The sequence below is a fragment of the Trachypithecus francoisi genome, unplaced genomic scaffold (genome assembly GCF_009764315.1).
Source record: "Trachypithecus francoisi isolate TF-2019V2 unplaced genomic scaffold, Tfra_2.0 Lachesis_group20, whole genome shotgun sequence".
Taxonomy (NCBI): Eukaryota; Metazoa; Chordata; class Mammalia; order Primates; family Cercopithecidae; genus Trachypithecus; species Trachypithecus francoisi.
In genome coordinates this window covers 10,120,527-10,132,968 of record NW_022681466.1, presented here as the reverse complement: position 1 = coordinate 10,132,968, position 12,442 = coordinate 10,120,527, and the positions used below count along the sequence as shown (strand labels likewise).

The 12,442-nt window shown below is 47.9% G+C and overlaps 1 protein-coding gene across 6 annotated transcripts in view; it reads left to right on the top strand.

Annotated features, from left to right (window-relative positions):
- Positions 1-12,442, top strand: part of CYTH1 (cytohesin 1) — a 108,404-nt gene that overhangs the window by 57,595 nt on the left and 38,367 nt on the right. The window contains exon 1 of one of the 6 annotated variants that reach the window (XM_033182445.1): positions 2,931-3,461. The exons of the other annotated variants lie outside the window; for them this stretch is intronic. The gene's annotated coding sequence lies outside the window, so the exon portion shown is untranslated. Of the gene's footprint in view, positions 1-2,930; positions 3,462-12,442 lie in introns of those variants that run through there. 6 annotated transcript variants of the gene reach the window in all.

Below are 12,442 nucleotides of genomic sequence, written 5' to 3'. Positions count from 1 at the left end.
CAGAACTGGGAAGAGGATGGGAAGTCAGTAGCGGTTTGGGGAATTAGTGCTGGATAAGGATGGTAGTTGAAGCTGTGAGCTGGAGTAGGGTGAGAAAACACTTATTTCTTTGCTACCACTTCTAAATGGAAGTGCTGACCGCGGTGCAGTGAAGACTACTACTGCAAAGCTTCCAGTTCCTTTTCTTTCTCATGGCGCCTAGCTGCCGCTTCTTGCTCTTCCAGAAGAATTTTTCTTCATCTCTTGTCCCAACTCAACAACAGAATAGAATCCAGCTGTCTCAGTGTCAAATTCAAAGGCACCACAGTCTGCCTGGAGCTTGCTTTTCCAGACTCTGTCCCTTGTGCCGCCCTTTCCACCTCTGTCTGGACTGCCCTCTCCCAGGCTCTCGCGTGGAGCCGTCTTGGACTAACCTGGGCCCTGCTCTTCTCTGACCCCCACTCTGCATAGCACCTTGCAGGCAGCATTTATTTGGCATTTACGGGCTGCCCGTTTCTTTTTTCTTTAAAAAGAATAGTAACACATGAGCTCTTTGAGGGCCGAAACCATGTCTTTCTAGCATTGTGTCTTCCACAGTAACTGACAGGGGGCCTCGTTTCCATGCAGTGAACTTTTAAAAAATTGTTGAATTATGAGTCTGAGAAATTATTTTTTAAAGCGTTCATTTTCTCTGTTGGGATTCCTGAGATTCCTGCTGTGGCCAGTCGTTTCCTGTGATTCTCTCTGATGGCTGTGGTTTCATAAGCTGGATTGTGCAGAGTATATATTGTGGCATCTGTTTTCTTCAGATATGAGGAGGGCCACACTGCAGACTTCTTGGTTGCAGCTTTTTTTGTAACTTCTTTGTCGGCTGACATCCTTTTCTCATGTTGTCTCTGCCTAGAATTAACTGAAAGTGCAGGTTTTTGCCACCTGCAGTCTCTGGCCTAGGTCAAGCTAAAGCCTTTGCCTAGGTTCACACACTGCAGGTAAACCCCGGCTGTGATCCACTCTGTCGGCGTAGTGGAAGCTGGCCGTGTTAAAGGGAGAGCCATAGTGAGCCTGGCACATGATGACTGAGCCTTCTGTAGAGAGTGACGGGTCAGAACTCACCTGCTGGGCTCTTTCAGTCCTCGCAGAGAGTGTGTATGTGTGTATGTGTATCTGTGTAACAACCAGTGATGTCACCTCAAAATAAGACAGCCCTTAGGACTATGAAAAGTGCTATGAGAATATTGACAGTACAAGATATTACTGAAAAGCAAGAGCTTAATTCCACATACATGTGAAATCCCTGGGGAACATGGTATAGATAACCAGCGTGGATAGTCCAGGCTGTCTTCTCTGAGTGTGTTTGTGTCATGTAATTTATCACCTGGTTATTTACCAAGTGATAAAGAAGGTCATCAGGTGATGGTTAATACGTGTGAACTGAGCAGGGAGCATGGCTGGAGGAATCGGAGTTCTCCCTGTAGGAGGTAAGACTCGATGGATGGCGAGGATGAGCTTCTGAACAAGAAGAAAGAAGCAAAGAGACATAACTGAGCACTCTGGTGGATCCAGGGAAAGTGGAGTCTTCCTCAGACCAGGAGGAGAGGTGGGATGGCTTACTAGACAGCGAGCAGGAGGAAGGCAGGGGCCCAGGGACGTGTTGCACTGGTACTCTCAATCTACATTTTGTAGAACGTAGAATTTTAGAATTTGTTTTTCATGAACTTAGTATGATTGTTTTAAATGAGTACTACTCTCTTGATGCTAAAAGGAAATTGTCCACACTATGGCTGTTTCTTAAAAGACAGGCTGCAACGCAGAGCCAGGGTATTTGGGTCAGGCCTGGTGGCACTGCCTGGTGACGAGGACGTCTGTCCGCATTCCCCAGCCAGCCCAACCCCCATGGCATGGCAGTGGAGGCAGGGCTTGCGGAGGGGTGGGTGCCTTCCACGGTGATTTCCTAATGGCAGGAGACTGGAAAGGAGGGAGGGTATGGGAGTGTTTTTAGGATTCCCACCCCCTCTTCCATTGTTTATCTAGAGCAGTGGTTCTTAACCAGTTCAGTTTTGCCCCACGGGGAACATTCAGCAATGCCTGGAGACCTTTTTGGTTGTCACAGCTGGTTGTGGGGAAGCAGGATGAGGGTGCTGCTGGCACCTCGTGGGTAGAGGCCAGGGACACAGCTAAGCACCCTGCAATGCACAGGGAAGCCCTGCCACAAAGAGTGACCTGCTCCCTGTGCCAGTAACGCCCAGACTGAAGAAGCCCGCTCTAGCACAGTGATTTCCCTTTTCCTTTCTCTCCTTGGTTATTTTAGAGTTGTTTAAAAAATACTTCCTCCCTTCTTAGTCAAAAGCTGTATGGCTGCGTGTGGTCTGCAGTAACCTTGTATTCTGTATCACTTAGGGGCCTGGGTCTCTGGAGTTCATGGTTTGGGGACTGGGGTCCCAAATCTACATGTTTAACAAGCGCCCTTGGTGATTCTCATGCCCTCTGAGGTTTGAGAGCTGCTACCCTCAGGCTGTAGCCATATTTCTTGTCACCAGCCATCTTGTATTATCATCCCCAAGTTTCACTTGCCTAATATGCCAACCCGATATTAGGCAAGTGTCCTCAAAGGCGATGCAGCAGCCTCTGGTGAAGAAAAAACCATTGGTGGCTGCAAGTGTACTGGGTAGGAGGCGAGTCCTTCTTGGTAAAAAGGCTGGAGTGATAAAGAAGCCCTCGTGGAAGTGGAGGGCATGGGATCCCTGGAGGAAGGGAGCAAAGGATACTCCTCCTGAAGCCCCTCCAGGACGGTGCTGGAGCAGTCTGGTCAGTGCCACTGTGCCTGCTGACCTGATGCGGGGCAGTGGGAAGGACTAGGCTTGTGCCTTTAGGGTGACAGAACATCCACCCCCTAATCCAGTCTCTTGTTTATCCATGCAGTAAGGAGAGGGCATCTGGAGTAAGGCTGGCATTCTTGCAGTGAAAGCAGTATCGGGCTTTGGCTTCTGAGGGAGAGAGGAAAGCAAGTGCAGCCTGTGTGCAAATGCTGGCGGTGCCTCCCCTCCCCCCGGGAGGCCGGGAATGGGGGATAGTAGGAGGGGCTGGCTGTGACTGCATTCATGGAAATGAGCCTGGAGGAGTGGAGCAGCACACTCCCGGAGCGTCAGCTAGGGCTGCAGCTCTGCGCGTCCATCTCTGCGCTCCGCGCCAGCCTTCCCCTCTGGGCCCGGCGCCTTTCCACCTGCAGGGCCGGTGCTCTCAGCTCTTGTTTTCTCTGGAAACCTTCTTCTCTGCCCCTGCTGTGCTGGCGCACACATGCTGTCCTTGCTCCGGCTCTCCCTGCACCTACAGCTGTGGGAGCTCCCGGCAGCCTGGGACTGTGGGGTCGCTGCACGGAGCCACTATGGCCTCTGACGCGGAGAGCTGTGACCTGCCGATGCTTTGATGTTGCTGCCCAGGGCTGGCCAGGACACTGGGGCCGCAGGAGAGGGGACTCACCGTGGGTAAGAGGCTGGTGGATGGCGTGTGGAGCCCCGTCAGCAGATTCCCCATTATGCGTTGCTGCCTGCCTGCCTCTCCCACCCAGCAGCCAGCAGTAGGAGCTGATGTGTGCGTGGCCGTCTCTCTGCATGTCTGTCCTTTGGGTCTGCATTCTGTGCTCTTCTCTGAGGGTTTTTCCACTACACCTTTGGATAGGTATCCAGGCATTCAGTGTAGTTTCTTCTAGGCCTGAGACTTAGAAACACGCCAGTAGCCAATTTCCTTGGTCCAGCTTCCATGAGGTTTGAAATAGGGGGGCAGAAAGCAGAGGGACAGATTCAGGGTGATCTCCCCTCTATGCCTGCCGCCCATGGAGTTCCTATTTTACTCATTAAGGACTTGGGAACCTTTCCTGGGCACGAGTAGCCCTCTTCCCATCGATACACATAGAAAAGGAGTTGGAATTGTGCATCGCATTTAATGCTAGGGGTCCTTTCCAGCTGTCAGACTGAGGGAGAATATTTCAATGTACAGAAAAATCCAGAGCATTACAAAGGGCTAGCAAACAAATAGATTTTAGGCACTGAGGGTAAAGTGAGAGAGAATTGACTTTCAAGCTGCTAAGCCTCTATTTTGGACACGGAAGGGGTGTGGTGGCCCAGCTGTGCAAGCTGACAGTGGTTGCAGCTGGCAGGCACGGGGAGTGGCAGCATCGCCCAGGGAACAGGAGCCTGCCCCCTTGGGAGGACGGGCGAGCAAGCTGATTTGGCTTCTTTGGAGGAAGAGGGAACTCCAGGCTTTCCCCGGGGAGTGAAGGAGCATGCCGCTTGGCTCAAGGAGGCTAGGGGTAGAAAATGGTTCTTCCTTGTGGAGCTCTGCGTCCAGTCCCTGGGATCCTTTTGAAACAGCAGTGGAGTGCCAGAAAGAAGCTGCTGGGAAACCCCAGCTATATCAGATGTTGTCCCTGTGAGCTTTTAGAAAAGGTTAAGTTTCTTAAAATGGTTGTTTTCTAGTTTTTATCTTTTATTGAAAGCGGATGTTAACTTTATTTTTCTAAACCAAATTCTTAGGATAAAATTTTGTCACTTAGGTTCTGTTACTACCTTGAAATGCATACTAAGTCTTTGAGTTCTAGGATTTATTAAATTAAATTTTTTGATAACTTTTTTGGTTTTTGAGATGGAGTTTTGCTTTTGTTGCCCAGGCTGGAGTGCAGTGGCATGATCTCGGCTCACTGTAACCTCCGCCTCCCAGGTTCAAGCGATTCTCCTGCCTCAGCCTCCCAAGTAGCTGGGATAACAGGTGTGTGCCACCACTCCCGGCTAATTTTGTCTTTTTTAAGTAGAGACCGAGTTTAAACATGTTGGTCAGGCTGGTCTCGAACTCCTTACCTCAAGTGATCCACCAGCCTCGGCCTCCCAAAGTGCTGGGATTACAGGTGTGAGCCACTGCACCCAGCCAATACCTTCCTTTTATAAGGTAGTTGAGAAGGACATTCTTATTACATAAGTGAGGAAACTGAGGCTGGAAGAGGTCATTGTTTGCTCCAGGTCACAAAGCAATGAGTAAAAGCCCAGGCAGCATCTCCTCTGAACGTGGGGAGCTGTTAGGCGAGATGTCTCCAAGACTGAGAATAGGACTGAATGAGTCTTCCCTAAAAATGCAGAATGTGGTAATAAAAATCTTTTTTTTTTTTTTGAGATGGAGTCTTGCTCTGTCGCCCAGGCTGGAGTGCAGTGGCATGATCTCGGCTCACTGCAGCCTCCATCTCCCGGGTTCACATCATTCTCCTGCCTCAGCCTCCCAAGTAGCTGGGATTACAGGTGCCGCCACCACGCCTGACTAACTTTTTATATTTTTAGTAGAGACAGGGTTTCACTGTGTTAGCCAGGATGGTCTCGATCTCCTGACCTCGTGATCCACCCGCCTCAGCCTCCCAAAGTGCTGGGATTACAGGCATGAGTCACCACGCCTGGCCTTTAAAAATCTTAGAAAAATAGACTTACTCTTAGTGGGGAAACTGGGTACTTTTCGCATGAAAGGAATTTAAATTAGAATAGTCTAAATACTCATATCGGCAATTTGCTGGAAGGCACCTCTGCCTTTATGTTGAATACATTTCTGCTAGCTGCTTGATAATTTAACTTTTTTTGGTCCTGGGTAGTGTGTATAAATTTTATTTTTATTTATTTTTTTTGAGACGGAGTTTTGCTCTGTCGCCCGAGCTGGAGTTCAGTGGCGCGATCTCGGCTCACTGCAGCCTCCACCTCCCAAAGTCAAGCGATTTTCCTGCCCCAGCCTCCCGAGTAGCCGGAACTACAGGTGCATGCCACCATCCTGGCTAATTTTTGTATTTTTAGTAGAGACAGGGTGTCACCATGTTGGCCAGGCTGGTCTCGAACTCCTGCAGCCTCAAGTGATCCAGCTGCCTCGGCCTCCCATGGTGCTAGGATTCCAGGTGTGAGCCACCATGCCCCAGCTGTAAATTCTTTTAAAAATCTCTTAGGCTGCAAGTTGATGGTGAGATGTTTATTTTAAAATGCACTACACAAAAGTCAAATCATAGTTTCTTGGGAAGGGGACTAAGGTAAGCAGACAGGGAAGTTAGAATATTGCTGTGAAATTTTTGTTTATTTTATATTTTTATTTTTTTGAGAGAGGGTCTTACTCCGTCACCCAGGCTGGATGCAGTGGTGCAATCTGGGCTCACTGCAACCTCCACATTCCAGGGCTTATGCGATCCTTGCACCTCAGCCTCCTAAGTAGCTGGGACTACAAGTGCGTGCCACCATACCTGGCTAACTTTTGTATTTTTTGTGGAGACGGGGTTTTGCCATGTCACCTGGTCTCAAACTCCTGAGCTCAAGCCATGTCCCTCCCTCAGCCTCTCAAAGTGCTGGGGATGGCCAGGCACAATGGCTCACTTCTGTAATTCCAGCACTCTGGGAGGCTGAGGCAGGTTGATCACCTGAGGTCAGGAGTTTGAGACCAGCCTGACCAACATGATGAAACCACGTCTCTACTAAAAATACAAAAATTAGCTGGGTGTGGTGACGGGGACCTATAGTCCCAGCTACTGGGGAGGCTGAGGCAAGAAAATTGTATAAACCTGGGAGGCGGAGGTTGCAGTGAGCTGAGATCACGCCAGTGCACTCCAGCCTGGATGACAGAGCAAGACTCCATCTCAAAAAAAAAAAAAAAAAATGAAACTGCTAGGGGTATTATAGGCATGAGCCACCATGCCAGGCCTTTATTTTTAATGGTAGTAAAATACATATAACAAAAAATGTACCGTCTTCAGCATGTTAAGTTCAGTAGTACATTCATATGTTCACATTATTGTGCAACCCAATCTCTAGAACTTTATCATCGTGCAAAACTGGAACCCAGCATTAAACCCTCACTCTCCCATTCCCCTTCTCCCTAGCCCCTGGCAGTATCCATCCCACTGTCTGTCTCTATGGTAGTTTGACTACTCCAGGGGGCCTCTTATCAGTGGAATCCTTCAGTATTTGCCCTTTTGTGACTGGCTTAATGTCCTCCAGGTTCATCCATGTTGTAGCATACATTAGAATTTCCTTCCTTTTTAAGGTACTAAGTTTGAAAAGTGTTTCTGTGTTTCTGACTCAGTGGGTGGGAAACTTAATTGGTTTCCCAAAGTAGATAGACTGTGTGAAGGTGTGAACTCTTCAGTGTATTATTGGCAGAAAGTGTCACCTGGGCCTCCTGCTCTAGTCACTCCCCTTTGCTGCATCCATCTTTCTTCATCCCCTGATTCTAAGTTATCCTGAGGACTGTCTCGAAATTTCAGGCTTCCAGTAAAACCCTAGTATCATTACAGCTGTTACATCCGTCTTCTGTTACATTTTACCTGAAAGATGCACTGAATTTTGGTTGCATTCTTATCCCTGCTTTAAAGATCTGACCCCACATATTTGTAATGTCAGCATGGAGTTTTGTGAAAGTTGAAAATTGCTTTTCTCAGTGAGGGGAAAAAAATTCCCCTAAACCAACCCTTTCTTCCACTTGTAGTAATGACCTGTAAGAACTTTATCTTTGACTGCTCAACTGTTGTTTTTCTTGTTTGCTGCCTTACCTGCAGTTGTTAGCCATGCCTCACAGCACTGCCTTCTTACCCTATGGTTTTTAACTTACCAGATTTTGTATGATTGTGCGTTATTTGTGTGTCCCCATGTGATATAAAAGCTGTAGTTATTTTAAACAGTATCCTGCTCTGGAAGCAACCTCTTAGCTTGCCGTTTGCTTGGAGGCACAGATAGCCGAAGTAACTTGCCCAGGGTCATCCACCTGCTGAGTGTGGCCCCAAGCTAGGTTTAGGACCCAAGGCCACTACCCATAGAGTGGCAGTCCGCAGATCCGTCCCAGAAGTTGGGTGAGGCACCCATGCTGTGGATTCCTACAGCCTTGTGCGTGAGCCCTCGTTAACACGCACACCTGAAATCATCACCTTCTCAGTGGATGCTTCCAGGGACTACTGCTCCTGCCGGAAGGCACCAGATCTGTCTCTTCAGTGTTGTGCCCCCGCTGCCTTCCACCTAGTAGGCAAGCAGTAAGTGTAGGCTGAATGAGTCAAGGATGACATTGTTAGAAAGAAGCGAAAGAGGAAGATTAATTGGGTATACAGATAAAAGAAAGACATTAAGCATTTGTTGGGCACCAACTTGTGGTCGCTGTTTTATCTTTTCCATCACGCATTCCTAACAGCAATGCTAACAGTAGCACAACTGTGTTAACTGCAGTGCCATTTTACAGATGGACAAAACCGAGGCCCAAAGAGATTAGCAGTTTGTTGAACACTGGTATGTCTCCAAAGCCTGAGTTCTTTCCAGTATTTTGAAGTTTTTCAAATTATAAGTCACTGGAATTTTCTGGGAGACAAAATGACTTACACCCATAGGGTAGTGCAGAGGGAGGTGAACGCGCTGTTTTGTTTAGGGTCTAACTGGTAGAATTGACACAGGTATGTGGCGAGTAAGTGCTGAATACTGGAACCAGTGCTCAGGACATTTGGAGTTTCTTACCCCTCACACTGTGATCACTGTATCTTTGGAGGTTGGAGGAGCAAGGTGGTTTCCCAGATGTGCGCTTTTGATCCCAAAGCCTGGTTTGTAAATAGCCAGTTGTTCTCCTCTGAGCAGGTGGCAGTTTCTGTAGAGGCTGTAGAAAAGCTGGGTGCTTTTATTTCACTACTGCCGCTGCTGTTTTAGGCAGAGCTTAAGGTTAACAGAGACGGGGGGGCAGGGAGAGTGTGTGTGTGTGTGTGTGTGTGTGTGTGTGTGGTGTGTGTGTGTGTGTTTGGTGTTTATGAAACTTCCAGGCCTGTAAAGTGATGTGGCCGTGATTAGCAGGAGGGCACCTGTTGGCAGCAGGCCAGCTGGAGGGGATGAAAGGGAAATGGCAATGACCTCCTTGGCCTGGGGGCAGCTCTGACTAAGGTAGTTATCTTTTGTATAGTTACCTTCTCCGCAAATGAGGGCTCACTGCTTAATTACTTTATAAAATGTTTCCCTGCATTGTTGGTTTAGATATGGACCTTTTTATCCATTGAAAGGCAGAGGGTATAAGAAGGATGGCAGTTAATAATTATGGTGGAAAAAAATAAGGCAAGTGAAGTATTTTAAAGCTAGGCAGAGGGATCTGGTGGTAGCTGGATGACCTCAAAGAGAGACGTCTCGGTCCTAAAGCATGCCTTGGACACGTTCATTTGACGGTACCCACGGGGATTTAGGACAGTGTGGTCCTGGCAGCTGCTATGTGTCTGCCAAGCAGAACTTGCTGTCAGAGAGCTGCGTTTTCCATGGAACTTCGTGGCGTATCCCCAGGCATCTGCCTGTGGCCGGTGGAGCACAAGTTGCAGGGTTTTAGACTAAAGCCCGCCATGTGCTCATGTATCGTCCTCTGGCTTGGAAAGAGGGCTCTGTCCCTTTAAGACAGTCCTCCTTTGTATGCACTGGCTGGAACCCGTTTCAGCTCTGGGTTTCTGCCGACTGTTAAAATCTGCAAAGCAACATTTAAATAAATAAATAAATGAAAGCTTCCCTTGTGTGGCTTTCCTATTCACAGCCAAGCACAATAGCGCCTTGTTGTTTTTGTCACTTTAATCCCCTTCATTAGATTGGAACCCTGGAAAGGAATGGTGATGGGGCTGGTGCTGGACCGTACCCCTGACTGCCAGCGGACACCTTGCGGATTAACCTTTGTGGGCATGGATTCTGGGTGCCCCTCTGGCGATGGGCGAGGAGGGCGAGCGAGCGGGTGGTGTGTCGGGGCAGCACCCCCTCTGGTTTGTCTCCATTGTGCTCAGGCTGCTGGCAGGGACAACCTGCTGCCCTCCCCAGTGGCCACTCTTTTAAAGAGCAAGGGGCTCAGGCGCCTCCCTGGCGCATAAGCATGGCTGCAGCACGTGGCAGTTGGGGGAGGGAGGAGCTGTTTGTTGTGCTGCCATCTGGCCCATCTGAGCCGTTCTTTTGCAGTTTAACCCTAATGGCTACACAGGACAGAAGCAGCATGAATACACGGGTTTCCCAGGGTGCGGATGGTGCTTTCGCAGAAACTCCCGGGTGTGAGGTAGACATGGGTATTTCTGACCACCACCTTTCTTGTTCCAGCTGTGGCCTTCACAGCATCCTGAAGACACCAGCCCAGATTGTAGGAATCAGTCACACCTCCAGCTCTCCAGCAGTAGTGTTGATTCTTTATGCTGCTAAATGAAATCAAGCTTTTTGTCTTTGGATGTTTTTTCTCTCTGGGGCAGCATGAGAATGAAGGGTTGAATTAAAGATTTGATGTTGCACTGTTAAGTTTGTGCAGAGGAAAACCCTTTTATTAAAATGTTAGATTTTGCCTCATCTCAGAATAAAATTCCACTAGAAAAATGAGGTCTAGATCAGCTTTTTAAAGTAAAGTTCTTAAATGATTTGTTGAGCCAGAAGGGAAGCAGCATTATGATTTAAAGTTAGTAAGTATGGAATGGAGAAGGAATTTAGCAGTCATGTGGCAAATGTCAGGAGATTGGATCAAAATAAATGTAGATAAATGTCTTATTTATTCTAGCTACAAATTGGCCAGAAGCGTTTTCTGTCTGACTCCAAGCACACAGAAGGGCTATCTTTTCTAGTGACTGTAGTTGAACATTTTTAGTCTTTTGTTTTCAAATTGTCATAGTACGTATGTGTATGTATTTTAAAGCAAGTATTCCGGGGCTTCTATGTCCTGTCTCTGTATTCCCAGACCCACTTCCCAAAGCAACCACTCTTCATTCACTTTTTTCTGCTTTTAGGTCTTCTGGTGGGTGCTGCAAATTCTTAAATTGGTGATTATTGTGTCAAAATCAAAGATTATCTCCTGCCTTCCACCTATGATGGATGAGGATGCAGTTCACACCATTCTCTTCCTTCCCTCTGTCACTGTCCATTTTCGGTAGTTTATCACAATTATACTCCTGGATTTTTACCCCTGGCATGTTTACAGTGTGGGTTTCTTGTTCATGATCCTAGTCCATGCCTCTGGTCACCAGTGCTGTAGGAGGAAGCTGTGGGGACCATTTGGGACCCTGCTGCTGTCTCCACGTTGCTTCCCTCAAACACTGGTCAGCTCTTCCTTCACCTCCGAAACAGATAGCTTTGCTTCTCCAGCCCGAGTTGGTCTTTCCTGCTTTGTCTACAGGGTGATTCTGAAAGTTCACCACCAGCAATCAGCACCATGACAGGAATGTAGATACCACCCACCCTAGAGCCAGGTGCACACTCAAAGGGAGTTGTTCCTAGCACCCGTGATGGCCCAGAGGACGCCACTCAGGGGCTTGTTTCATTTCTTCTGTGATTTCCTGTAGTTTAGTTTTTCCTGTTTCCCAGTCCTTTTTATTCTCTTGAGGGGAAACCAAATGATGCCTGTTGATACCACACAGTTCTCAGCTGCTTTCTCCTTCATTCTCTGGTTTCGAGTCTGATTTCCTTCTCTGTGAGGGCATTCCTCTGGCAGCCGCTTGGCTTCCTGCTCTGGCCTGGTCTGATGGCTGTGTGTCCATCACAGGTGATGGCGCTTGCTGTCCTCAGGCTCCTGAGGCAGTCCCGTTCCTTGAACCACATCTTGCTCCTGAAGTAGCTTCTTCAGAAGGGGTGCACAGGAGGCAAACTTTCTGATCCTTATGTATCTGAAATGAGTCTGTTTTACCCTCCTACTTGACTGAGAATTTGGGGTTCAGATAATTTTCATTTAGAATTTTGAAAGCTCCACTACACTGTCTTTAGTGTGAGGACTCTTATTCTGACACCAGCGAGATCTTCGCTCGTGGGTGGTCTGATTAATCACTCTCCTTAACCCCCATGGAGGTTTTAGGATCGTCTTTATTCCTGGAACTTCTGAATTTTTCCTATGAGTATTTCTCTGTGGGATTTAAAAATATTTTTATTCGACCGAGTTGATTTTTTTGCTTATATTTCCAGGTTTGCTTGTATTTTCAAGCCTCTTTGTTCTACAAGAATGCCCCAACTTTATCTTTAATCCTTTGTTGACTTTTTTGATGTGGGGGACAAAAGTAGGTTTGATTTGCAAGGCTGTGTTCTTTTCCTGTAATTGTCCCTTTTCCAGAGTTCTCTGTTCTTTTAAAGGTTTTTGTTTCTTTCTTTCTTTTTTCCCTTAATGATCTCTGTTTGCTCTAGGGTGAGCTTTCTGTTCCGTGTCTTGTCCTTTCTCACTCCTGGCGTAGGTGTGGTTATCTCTGTAAGTGTAAGAGTGAAGCAGTAGATGTGTTAAGCGGAAGCTCTGTGCATGGCTGGGCCTTGTGGGCAGAGAGGCTTGGCTTCAGGGCGAGTGGACAAGAGCCTGCTTGGGGGTAGGGTCCTCTTAGGTCTCCGCTGTCCACGTATGGAGGCTTTACCCTAGACACCAGCTCCACGCTTGTCTGCTCATAAGAAAGTCAGCTGTGTTCGCACACGCGTGCACGCGTGTGTGTGTGTGAAATCCCTAGTGTGCTAGGCCCTGT